Source organism: Oncorhynchus kisutch, linkage group LG10 (genome assembly GCF_002021735.2).
Source record: "Oncorhynchus kisutch isolate 150728-3 linkage group LG10, Okis_V2, whole genome shotgun sequence".
NCBI lineage: Eukaryota > Metazoa > Chordata > Actinopteri > Salmoniformes > Salmonidae > Oncorhynchus > Oncorhynchus kisutch.
Window position 1 is genome coordinate 36,000,838 of NC_034183.2, and position 12,930 is coordinate 36,013,767.

Genomic DNA, 12,930 nt, shown 5'->3' on the forward strand with positions numbered 1-12,930 from the left:
TCCGGCTTCAATACGCTGGCAGTGGTGTTTGGCATGGTGGCTTGTGAAAGCTGAGACTGTTTGTGCTTGTGGTGTATGGTCTTGTTTTGTAGACGTGTCTTTGTATTGTGTTTTGAGAATATGCAGAGAGAAGAATGAGGTGGCTGTGTCATTATTGTTCTAGTCTTGATTTTATACCTTTCTGGGTCCCTTGCTGGTTTTTAGATCACAATCTTGTTGTGCTCCATAATCGCAAGGTTTGTCCCCTCCGTCATGCTCTTGTACCCCAAATTCTGCCGCTTTGGTGTATTTTTCAGCAGGGCACTGTGGAAGGACTCCAGATTACCAGAGTTTTACAAAGAGAAAAGGTAAAAAGAGAAAATGGATAGACTAAATTGATTACATGGTCTGGAAGGTACTCTATGGTCACCAGCCAAGTTTCTGGGAGAGCACGATGGTCCCCTTTTGATTAGGTACCCTGTGGTATTGGTATTTATTAAGCAAAAGCAGCAGCTACTTTTCTTGGAGTCCACACTGCTAGCCAGCTGAGAACTAACTAACCAATCATAGATGATTTATACACATTCATCATTGCTACCAACACACGAACAGAGCGTGAGTAAGCTATTTCGACAATTATATTTTTAGTAACAGAGTGTTTTCCAAACCAGGGTGGAATAGATGGCTACTAGATTGAGCTACTCTTATTTGCGAATGTTAGCTAGCTTATGTTAGCTAATGTTAGTAAAAAATAGAACGAACAAACAAACATGTTTACTCTACTGAAGGTAACAGTCTAGCAGTGACTACCATGGCATAGGCAAAATTGATTGACAGTGTGTATCCAAAAGATAGCTAGCTAGCTATTTGATTTAGCTGATGGCTTTCAGAGTTCAATACAGGACTGTAATGTTAGCTAGCTAGCTAATTTACCTAGTCCAACTAGGCTGGCATGCTAGCTAATGTTATGTTATCCCTAAACAAGAATCTTATGTTTTGTTGTGAAGGAAAAAAATAGGGTTTCGCATTACTTCTCTGCTATCGTCCAAATGAATTCCCCATCCATTGGATGGGGGTCCCGAGTGGCGCAGCAGTCTAAGGCACTGCATCTCAGTGCTAGAGGTGTCACTACAGACCGGCCGCGATTGGGAGTCCCACAGGACAGCGCACAATTGGCCCAGCGCTGTCCGGGGTAGGCCATTATTGTAAATAAGAATTTGTTCTTAACTGACTTGCCTGGTTAAATAAATAAAAATCAGTTCACCCTGAAAATCCCTGTAATCCCTCTTTGGTCACTGTAAGCATTACACTGTGGCAGCATCGGGATAAATCTCTGGTAGGTAGAACAGTGAAAGATAACTCATTTTCACACTTGTTTGTAATTAGCACAGCCAGACACAGAACACCACATGGGCATGATGAGAAACATTAGTCAAAAACAAATGTTTTCAAACAAATCTTGCCTAGAGAAGTTCTGAGATTACTGTGTGCTGGTTGTCCGAAGTAAACAACGCCATCATGCAAGTTTTTGGGCAGACCCATCTACCTAGCGGGGCGGTATCTGCATTAGCTATGAATGCTGGACTTTGTGGTTCACTATGAGCAGCCGAAAACACATAAAGTCGAAACTTCCCGATTCTACCAGTGAAATTAAAATGCGCTTGTTCTAGCTTGTGGTTTCACAAATTTGGATGTTTCTGACCAAAAACGTAATGTTGTTAATATAGTAATGACTATATGTTGTGGCAGAACCAGGGTGAAATTCCCCCATTAATCTTTGGTACTTCATTCAGCTGACTAATGTTAACTAGCAAGCATTTGATGTTGAGACACTACACTGTTAGACCTACTGTGTAAAATGTTCCCTTACCTCGGTTCTTTTAACCTGTTGAGTGTAGGGGCAATTATTTTGATGTTTTAATGAAAAACGTACCCAAATTAAACTGCCTATTTCTCAGGCCCAGAAGCTAGAATATGCCGGATTAGGATAGAAAACACTCTAAAGTTTCCAAAACTGTCAAAATATTGTCTGTGAGTATAACAGAACTGATATTACAGGCGAAAACCTTAGGAAAATCCAACTAGGAAGTGCCTCTTATTTTGAAAGCTCCCTGTTTCATTGCATGCCATTTAAAGGGATATCAACCAGATTCCTTTCCCTATGGCTTCCACATGGTGTGAACAGTCTTTATACATAGTTTCAGCCTTTTATTCTGAAAAATGAGCGAGAACGATCACATCGCTTCAGTGGATGGCTGGGTGCAAGCAGAGTTTTGCATGCGCAACAGCTTGGAGCAGACATTTCTCTCTCTCTCCTATTGAAAAAGCTAAGGTCCGGTTGAAATATTATTGATTATTCATTGTAAAAACAACCTGAGGATTAATTATAAAAAACATTTGACATGTTTCTACGAATTTTACGGATACTATTTGAAATTTTCGTCTGTCCCGCCGTGACCACTTGAGCTTGTGGATTTCTCAAAAAAACGCTCCAACCAAATGGAGGTATTTTGGATATAAAAATAATCTTTATGGAACAAAAGGAACATTTATTGTGTAACTGGGAGACTCGTGAGTGCAAACATCCGAAGATCATCAAAGGTAAGCAATTCATTTTATTGCTTTTCTGACTTTCGTGACCAATCTACTTTGCTGCTAGCTGTTTGTAATGTTTTGTCTGCTGAGAGAGATGTCCTTACATAAACGCTTGCTTTGCTTTAGCTGTAAAGCTTTTTTGAAATCTGACATGCCAGGTGGATTAACAACAAGCTAAGCTGTGTTTTGCTATATTGCACTTGTGATTTCATGAAAATTTAATATTTTTAGTAACTTAATTTGAATTTGGCTCTCTGCAATTCAGCGGATGTTGACGAAAATGATCCCGCTAACGGGATGGGTGCGCCAAGAAGTTAAAGTCCTTCATAGTCGACTTTGTTGAAAGTCTTGTTCAAGTCTTCTCATTAAAATCACAGCTATTGAGGACAGGCGTGATTTTTTTTAAGGCCCTCTAAAAATGTATGTTATTGTGGTTCAAGGCCCTCTCCTCTTCTCTCTACACACCAAGTCACTTGGCTCCGCCATATCCTCACGTTGTCTCTTCTATTATTGCTATGCAGATGACACTCAACTACTTTTCTCCTTCCCCCCTTCTGACACCCAGGTGGCGACACACAGTGATGCATGTCGCCACCTGAGTTTCAAAAGGGGAAGGGGATCACTGCGTGCCTGGCAGATATCTCCGGTTGGATGTCAAACCACCACCTTAAGCTCAACCTTGACAAGCCAGAGCTGCCCCTTCCTCCGGGGGAAATCCTGCACACTCAAAGACCTTTCCATCATGGTTGACAACTCCACAGTGTCGCCCCCTAAGAGTACAAAGAACTGTGGCGTGACCCTGGACAACACCCTGTCATTCTCTGCAAAATCAAAGCAGTGACTCATGCTTTACAACATCTGTTGAGGGCAACCCTACCACACACAGAAAGCGGCACAGGTCCTAATCCAGGCACTTGTCATCTCCTGCCTGGACTACTGCAATTCACTGTTGGCTGGGCTCCCCCTTGTGCCATCAAACCCCAGCAACTTGTCCAGAATGCTGCAGCCCTTCCAGAGATCACCCATGTCACCCTGTTCTTCCGCACACTCCACTGGCTTCCAGCCGAAGCTCGCATCCACTGCAAGACCATGGTGATTGATTATGGAGCAGCAAGAGGAACTGCCCCTCCCTACCTTCAGGTTATGCTCAAACCCTACACCCCAACATGAGCACTCCATTCTGCCACCTCTAGTCTCTTGGCCTTCCCACTGTTACGGGAAGGTAGCTCCCACTCAGTCAAGACAGTCCAAGCTCTTCTCGGTCCTGGCACTCCAATGGTGGAACCAGCTTCCCCCCTGAAGCTAGGACAGTAGAAACCCTACCTCTTCAAAGAGTATTTGAAATAATTTCCCTCCTCTCCACGACCCCCCCCCAACACTTTCACTTGACCCCCTCCCTTTTTAGCTCTGACTTTGCTGATAACTACTTCATTGAGGAAAAGTGTACTTACTATGCCTGTGATGTGTGATTGTCCCAACTAGCTATTTTAAGATTAATGCACTAACTGTAAATCGTTCTGGATAAGAGCGTCTGCTAAACGACTAAAAAGTAAACTGACACTGAAATTATAATATCCCCACCTCAACATGAGTTGTACTAGCTAGTTGGTCAAGTTTGTACTGACATGACACTATGATGTCTCCTCTTTCCAAAAGCGAGTGTCACGCAGTTTACACACCAATTTTTTTTAAATATACGTTAATGCACAATAATCGGTGTGCACGATCCCAGAAATCCTTGTTAATTTGTAATTGGGAGTGTCCAATCCCAGAAATACTTGTGTCAGTGCGTGATCAGGAGTATGCAGCGATCGGCACACAAATTTGAGATATTACAGCTTACAGCTCAAATTTCACAAAATGTGTACAGTTTGGAAAATACCCAGAAACACTTTTTGATTTGTAATAATGTGATTAAGGTGTATGTTTTCTCAAACGATGCATACTGATAATGGGGGACGGCTAGTTAATCAGCTCCTGATAGATGTAGTGTATGTTTCTAGCCTGATCCCAGTTCTGTTTTACACTGTCTGCACTTGTGACAAGGAGTGACATTACCAAAACATCTGCGATCAGTCGAGTATGTTACTAGGGATATAAGTGAAAATTCAACAGGCTTTAACACATGTCCATTCTCAAATAATGTTTGACCTTTTAAAACAGTCCTCATTGCTAGAATGGCTTATCCATGAACCTTCTGAGTTACATACAGTTCAGGCCTGTCAGGAAGCCAGCTTATCATGGAAAGCACAAGGGATTCTACCTTGTTTTAGTTATTTATCTACCAACGTCCTCTAACACAGGACGTTTACACACACACACACACACACACACACACACACACACACACACACACACACACACACACACACACACACACACACACACACACACACACACACACACACACACACACACACACACACACACACACACAGTAGAGATGACAGGAAAGATATGAAGAGATTGAGGCAAAGGGCAGTGTGCCACATCTGGCATATGTGTGCTAGGGCCGGAACATGTCATATTTATTTGCTGAATAGGGTTAAGGTGCTGTGTGTACATTTCTTTGGGAAACGATGGTGGCTGGAATTTTGGCATTTGTGGAAGCGGCAAACCCTAGTCCCTGCATGCATGCACAAAAGATTACACATGATGGTCAGACAGCTTTCATGCTCAGACTCAGCCCAGTGTATCCAACACACGCGCACACATGCGCATGGGCGCACACACACATACGCACGCACGCACGTACACAGACACACACGCACACACAAACAGCTGTGACCTTCTGAGGGATCCCACAGGAATCTGTCCTATTAAACTGCTAGTAAACTGTGTCAGGTTATACTGTTTATCATCTGTCAACACACAGATACACGCGCGCACACACACACACACACACTCAGTATAATCATTCAAATGTAGTGATTTATCTATCGCAGTTTACACACCATCTCAGGCTATGCATGCTTCCAGAATACCGTACAGTTTATATGGAGATCTATAAATTGCTCTAACTAATTGTAGGCTACACAGCCCAGGACAGACCATCCCTTTGAAGGCCACAATGTCTTCTGCTGCTGGTGCCTCTTGCCTTTACATATTTGCTGTGGCCTAGGTCGGTCTAGCAGTCTTAAGCTGCTATCTCTGGAATACTGCATCATGGGTTTTAAACCTACAGCCTACTGCTATTTCAACACCTCTTGCCACTATCTTTCCTCTTCAGCTATCCTATCCAATAAACAGAAAATACAAGAGGAGTGGGCCTTCAGAAAACAAAGAGAATTGCTATCTCAGTGCTGGACAACAAGGTTATAGGACTCTCTCCAATTAGTGTTCTATGATGACCTGTATCATTTACAGTAAGTTCTCCAGAGAAATGTAACCCATCTGTCATAGCAGCCCGTTAGGACTTGACTTCAAAAGGATTTAGAAGACAAACTTGAAAACACAAGACGTATCATTCAATAAAAATGAAAGGCTCTATTAAATCTGTAAAGCTGAAGCATTATAGCTTCCTCAATAGAAAATGTAAAGTTATTTTCCGATTGAGCCGACATATGCAGCATTTACCGTGAATGCAGTCTCTCCGCTAAAGAGGAAACCTCGCCTTAAAATTTCAATCACTCTGTATAGCCTTAACTTCCGCAATGTGGATTGAATAGAGCCCGAAGAGTTTTATCCCATTTGTTTACAGAACATGTCATGGGGTTGTTAAATGACAGACATGTACAGTGGGGCAAAAAAAGTATTTAGTCAGTCACCAATTGTGCAAGTTCTCCCACTTAAAAAGATGAGAGAGGCCTGTAATTTTCATCATAGGTACACTTCAACTATGACAGACAAAATGAGAAAAAAAAATCCAGAAAATCACATTGTAGGGTTTTTAATGAATTTATTTGCAAATTATGGTGGAAAATAAGCATTTGGTCACCTACAAACAAGCAAGATTTCTGGCTCTCACAGACCTGTAACTTCTTCTTTAATAGGCTCCTCTGTCCTCCACTCGTTACCTGTATTAATGGCACCTGTTTGAACTTGTTATCAGTATAAAAGACACCTGTCCACAACCTCAAACAAAAAACAAAATACTTTTTTGCCCCACTGTATTTGTTTGAAACCTATCACTAGATGGTTTAATTTCAGAGAGACAAACAATCATGTTTAGTTGCAAAACACTATATATCCACCTCACTCTCAAAGAAAAAAGTAGCAAGGTTTTACACAGTCAAATGTGACTATGCAAATTAGTCATTTGTGACATCAATATTTAAAAATAAATATATAAAAAAATGTATCAATACAGTAATATGAGATCTGTATGTAAAATACACAGGAGAACATTCCATTCCAGCTAAACAATAGATACATAGCATCTTGTAGCAAACCCAATTTTAATGCACATTTAAAATCTGAGTCTCATTAGGTCATTACCAAGGACTGTTTCCAAGAGACCATTCCCTAAATGTCAAACAAAACTTACACAGACCATGGTTACTATCTTCTCGGAATATTCAGTATTAATATTCTACACGTTTCAATGGACCATTGCAAGAATATTCCAGTTTTCTGAGGGTTAGGAGAATAGTTCAACGTCACACAGAATATGGTTTCAGAATATAAGACATTAATGTTCTAGACACTGGAACAAAACAATAAACGTGAATAAACTAAACAGTCCCGTGTGGCAACAAGCACTGACACGGAAGACAAACACCCCCAACTCAAAAGTGAAACCAGGCTACCTAAGTGATTCCGTGATTCCATTATGCATGTTTATTTATACAGTAATTATTATTCACAACTCTAGTTTCACAGCAATCTGATCTTCCTGCTACGCCACCATGTCTGCATCAGGTATCAGTTAATCTGACTATTTTCTCATCATTTATTTAATTTACTTAGTACAGCAATTTTAGGGTTTTCTATATACAGTAGTTGCCTAATTTTGGTGGGGCATTTTCATATGTTTTAATGCTACTTCCTTTTTTTTAATATATATTTATTTTTGCATTTTCCAATTAAGAACATTCAAAACAAAAGTGAAAAGATATTAGACAACGATAGGACAAAGTGACAGTAACAGACGAGCGTAACAAAAATAAGTTATAATTATAATGATAAAAACAAACATACAATAAGAAGAAATATATAAAAAAATAACGAGACATTGGATAACCTGCCGTAGGCTACATATTATACATTACATATGAAACATTATGTGAGGATTATATATAGATTCAATCAATGAGATGTGGGGGGAGATTCTCCATATAGTCAATAAAAGGTTGCCAAATTCTGTAAAAATTCTTTAACTTATTCCTCAAGCAGTAAGTGATTTTCTCCAAAGGGAAACAACTATTAACTTTCGATAGCCACATTGCAAATGGCAGGGAGGAATCCAATTTCCATTTCAAGGCAATACATTTCTTGGCAATCGCTAGCAATATTTCTGTTAGCTTTATAGTATGGCTTTGCCTAAGATTGGTGTTAGTAAAGTTACCCAGTAGACAGACCTCCGGGTCTAAAGGGAATGCAACCCCATGAATTGAGGATATGGTATCGCATACCCCCTGCCAGAAACCGTGTAGTTTTGAACACTGCCAAGTGGAATGGAGGAATGTTCCTTCATCTGAGCCACATCTAAAACATAGGGAGGAGATATCTGGGTTGAACTTGTGCAGTCTAGATGGGGTGATATAGAGCTGATGGAGGAAATTAAACTTTAATGCTACTTCTTAATCACTATGACAAATAAAATACATTTTCTTGAGTGTAATTTTAACAGAGCTGAGATTTATTTCAAAGTGCAAAGTGTAGCAATACATTAACAGGAAGCTCGGAATGCTGTGAACCAAGAGGTTGTGAGTTCAAATCCCAGGAGAAGACATGTTGAATAATAATCATCACTGTATAAATGAACAATGGAATCATGTGTGCCAAATAATGTATGTCAGATGAAAGAACTGTGTGTGGGTGTCCCTAACCATGCCAACAGACAAAGTGCTGTGAATGGATTACTCAAATCCAATTTTATTGGTCACATACACATATTTAGCAGACATTATTGCGGGTGTAGCGAAATGCTTGTGTTCCTAGCTCCAACTGTGCAGTAGTATCTAACAAATTACAACAATACACACACATCTTAAAGTAAAATAATGGAATTAATAAATCAATCAATATTAGGACGAGCAATGTCTGGTTCACCAATCAGGGCCTTTTTTCTTCTTCTTTGGGACCATCAGGCAACGTCCTAAGAACATCTTTAGGGACATTTTCGGAACAAGCCCGGGAACTAGACAAAAACCTCCAGTGAACCAATACAGAACGTCCTGTGCTGTAAATGTCCATAGACACATGAATGTTCTTGCAACGTTCCCATGAAACGTGTCTAGAATATGAATATCTTATATTCTGAGAACATGAGCACCAGGTTCTGTGTATGTTTGGTGTGACATTGGTGGAATATTTTCCCAACCCACAGAAAACTGGAACGTGAATGTTCATGCAAAGTTCCTATGAAATGTGTCTATAACATTCATATCTTAAGTTCTGAGAACATGGTAACATCGTTCTGGGTAAGTTCTATTTGACATGAAGGGAATGGTCTCTTGGAAACATTCCTTGCACATCATGGGAAAATTACCTAAGGAACATTGTCTACACAGGCAGACCAATTCAAATCTTTTTTTCCACTAATTGGTCTTTTGACTAATCACATCAGATCTTATCATATAGAGAAAAGAGGCATGAAGAGTGAGGGGAGCACAGCGAGAAAGAGAGAGGGAAAGACAGAGCTGGGCTAAAGAGAGAGTAGATAGAACAGATGTTTAGAAAGGGAGACAGGTATGTGAGAGGAGAGCAAGAGCGAAGGAGGGGATATCGAGTAGAGGTAAAGGGAGAATACATGGGCCGTTCCTCTACTAGGTGCCTTTTCATAAGTGTAACTTGGTAATTTTTTTTGATTTAACCTCAGTTTAACATTCTATCATAAAGAGCATACACTGAAGCCCAAGGCAAATACTTGGTATTTTGTTTGAACGACTTAGTATCTCGTTTGAACTACTAAGTCATTCAAAAGAGATAAATCGTTCCAATGAGATACTAAGTCGTTTGAACAACTTACTTGTTGTTTTTTCTAATTAGGCCTCATTGGTTATGCAGTTATGCTTCTCAGACCGTTGCTGCAGCCATATATTCACTGACTCCATCCATTGATATGATTATTCATTGATAGTTTTTTGATAGGGCTGCTATTGAATGCCACAGAATGTAAGTGGACCATGGTTATCTCACGGTTTTACCAATTTGACTTCAGATTCTGACGTTTATCCACATTTCTCCAAACGTCAAATTTCAAAGTGTTTTTGAATCTTTATTTGTTAACTAAGTCATTTAAATGAGATACTAAGTCATTAAAACTTGATACTGTCGTTAAATTTTTTAAAATTTGTTTTGCCTTTGGCTTCAGGGCACCTGTAAAAGCACATGTTCAACTTCATAAAAATCGTGTTTTCCCATCTCAAGCGGTTAAATAAAAAACAGACTAAAGCAAGTGCCTATTATATAAAATATATAAATAAAGTAACACGGTTGACCATAGTAGGGTCGACGATTTAAATCCCCTTGTGACAGGAGGAATGGATGCTTGTGGTGTGCAACAGGGAGTGGCAATTGAATTTAATCTTCATAAAGCATATATATTTTTTACATTGTTACAACATTTCTAGCCTGTCTATCTACGGGTAACAGGGTTGACGTGTTATCCTCGACTGGCTCAGTTTTCTACCACAAAACACCAGAACATTTCCTAAAATAGTAGAACCAGCTCACCTGCTTTTACACTATGATTTGACTATTAGATGTTCAGTTTTTCCTCTGAAAAAACATTTTAGAAGGAGTACTTTTTCCATATTAAAAAGAGTTCAGCTCACGTTCAAAGGTTAACCTTAAAATGAGGGCCAGACGTAAATGAATCACTAATCACATGAAATAAATAATCATCTTCAGAAATGACCTTGTCAAAGAAACCAAATAACCATGGCTTTACAATGATTGTGAAAACTTGGAGAAATGTTGGGGTTAAGTGGGTTCAAATCTTCAAAGAAGTGACACAGGGTTGATGGAGGGACATGTCAAAATGCTGAATTTTGGCACTTTAGCTATCCAGCTAGTACCAAATGTTCCGAGAACTATATGTTTCTTAGATCTTGGTATTTCTTGGAATTTCGTTACTTTAACGAAACGTTTCCTAAAAGTTGAAACGTGGTTAAATGTAATAAATGTTTTGGTAATGCTCTAGCTTCGTTCTCCAACAGATGTGACATTGGGAGTGTTCTCAAATAGTTCAGAGAACGTTAAGAAACAAACGTTCTTATGTGGGTACTTCAGCATAATGTTTCCTACAGGTTTTCTCATGGTTCTATTTAAAGTCATGTTCTCAAATTGTTCAGAGAACGTTAAGAAACAACAATCTTCTGTGGGAATTTCAGTACTTCCACAGAACATTCCGCACAAGTTCCCATGTTGTTCTATTTAATGTCCTATTTTACATATTTTTATTCTGGGAATGTAAAAAACAATGAAACAATGTGTGATTTAAGCAATGGACTCAGAACGTTCAGAGACTATACAGTTCTCCTTTATGTAATTTCTTGGCAATATTCTGGGAATGTAATAAAAAACAAGAATTCTACACATTAACATCAATTAGCTCTCAATTCTGTTCTCAGAACATGGAGAAAAAGTTCCATAGAAACCACAAGAAAACTTTAGTAACGTTCAGAAAACGTTCTAAGAATGTTATTTAAAAACATATTCATTCCATTCTCAGCGTCAACAGGGGTGTATTCATTATGTTTTGCAATGGAAACCATTTACCGTTTTAAGAACCAAACAGAAGAAATTAGAGCAAACAGAACAAAAGAGGTAGGAACCTACCTGCATTTATCTAATAGAAACTCTTGTAGAAACAGTTTTTGTGGAACAACCCATATAGAAGAACAGACTTGGGGGATTAGAGCAGTGAGTGCCAGTGACCCTTGGGGGTTACGAGTTGTTCAGCTGGACCATAAAAGTCCTAAATATACAGGTGGAGAGGGCCTTCCCACTCATAGCCTTATGGTTAACCGACTGTTAAACCTTATGGGTAAACTCTATGCGTATATTTATGGTTAGCCAGTTTCCACCCATAAACAATGACCTACAGTGTATTCTTCTATTCTATTTTTAACCCCTTTCTGTTGTTCCTCCCTTTACCCCTGTGTTCATGCCTTTAAACTCCCATCCCAGAATTGGCTTCCTATTTCGCAAAACAAAGCATCCTTCACTCATGCTGCCAAACATACCCTCGTAAAACTGACCATCCTACCGATCCTCGACTTCGGCGATGGCATTTACAAAATAGCCTCCAATACCCTACTCAATAAATTGAATGCAGTCTATCACTGTGCCATCTGTTTTGTCACCAAAGCCCCATATACTACCCTCCATTGCGACCTGTACGCTCTCGTTGGCTGGCCCTCGCTTCATACTCGTCGCCAAACCCACTGGCTCCAGGTCATCTGCAAGACCCTGCTAGGTAAAGTCCCCCCTTATCTCAGCTCGCTGGTCACCATAGCAGCACCCACCTGTAGCACGCGCTCCAGCAGGTATATCTCTCTGGTCACCCCCAAAACCAATTCTTCCTTTGGCCGCCTCTCCTTCCAGTTCTCTGCTGCCAATGACTGGAACGAACTACAAAAATCTCTGAAACTGGAAACACTTATCTCCCTCACTAGCTTTAAGCACTAGCTGTCAGAGCAGCTTACAGCACCTGTACATAGCCCATCTATAATTTAGCCCAAACAACTACCTCTTCCCCTACTGTATTTATTTATTTATTTTTCTCCTTTGCACCCCATAAAAAATCCTCTGTCCCTTCTTTAAACCACCCAAAGTCCTAGTTGTCAGCCCTTTCTTACCCTTATTTCCCTTTCATCCGTCTCCGCTCTTCTCTCCTCATTCTCCCTTACACCTCGGTCCCCATCTCCCCCCCCCCCCCCCCCCCCCCCCCCCCCCGCCTTGTCCCCCTCTCCCCCGTTGGGAGACACATGGCGCTACAGCATTCCAGGCATTCCATTATAACAAGCCACATTCCCTGGAACACTTCCTCACTCCCATCTGTTCCTGTGGTCCTGGAGGGGTGCAGATATATAAACCCTCCTCTAGTTTGTATGTCTCCTGCCCCCCTACTCCCACTATACCACTCCTTCTCCACCTCCTGCTTCTATACCCCTCCTCTCCCTCATAACCCCTATTCTCTCTATATACCTCTCCTGCCCCTCCTCTCCTCTGTACCCCTCCTTCTCA

The 12,930-nt window shown here is 40.4% G+C and overlaps 1 pseudogene; it reads right to left on the reverse strand.

Moving 5' to 3' along the window:
• Nucleotides 1-3,086: 3,086 nt before the first annotated feature.
• LOC116376051 (uncharacterized) lies at nucleotides 3,087-3,190 on the reverse strand (annotated as a pseudogene).
• Between the last annotated feature and the right edge of the window lie 9,740 nt (nucleotides 3,191-12,930).